Raw genomic sequence first — 579 nt, 5'->3', positions numbered from 1 at the left:
GGTACTCCGTGTTTTGTGTAAATATCAAACCGGGCGGCTTCAACCATATTTCAATCTCTTCGGGCTTTCCGGACTTATCTGGCCGCCTCCTGACGCCGCCATATTTTGTATAGCGCAACTTGAAACTCTAAAAACTCCCGAGTGGCTGGCATAATATCATTGTGTATCGGGATTAATTATTGCGTGGCGGAGGGACGGGCTGCAAGCAACCGCTACCCGCATGGAAGGAACATGGACCAGATAATTTGCACTTACCAGCGGCTATAAAGGCCGTGAGTCGGGATTCCTAATACAGACGAACAGAACCGGCTCGTATTGAACTCGGCTCTTTGCACGCCACAGACACTTGTGCCGCGACTGAAAATCCAGATGGCAAAATATGATCGCCGATAGCTTCGGGATTTCCTTGATAAATTAAGAACTATCTACTCCGTCCTTGTCTCCTTTTTCCGCTCGTTGCACGCTGTACAACAGCAAGCTCTAGAGGTTAACGGAGTATAATAGGTTAATAAAAGTTATAATAATAAGTAATTTTATACTTAAATTTATTAGTTTTAATATTAGTTTTTATTTAATTTT

The sequence above is a fragment of the Metarhizium robertsii genome (genome assembly GCF_000187425.2).
Source record: "Metarhizium robertsii ARSEF 23 chromosome Unknown MAA_Scf_2, whole genome shotgun sequence".
Lineage (NCBI taxonomy): Eukaryota > Fungi > Ascomycota > Sordariomycetes > Hypocreales > Clavicipitaceae > Metarhizium > Metarhizium robertsii.
The sequence above is the reverse complement of the archived record's forward strand: the minus strand, read 5'-3'. Positions refer to the sequence as shown.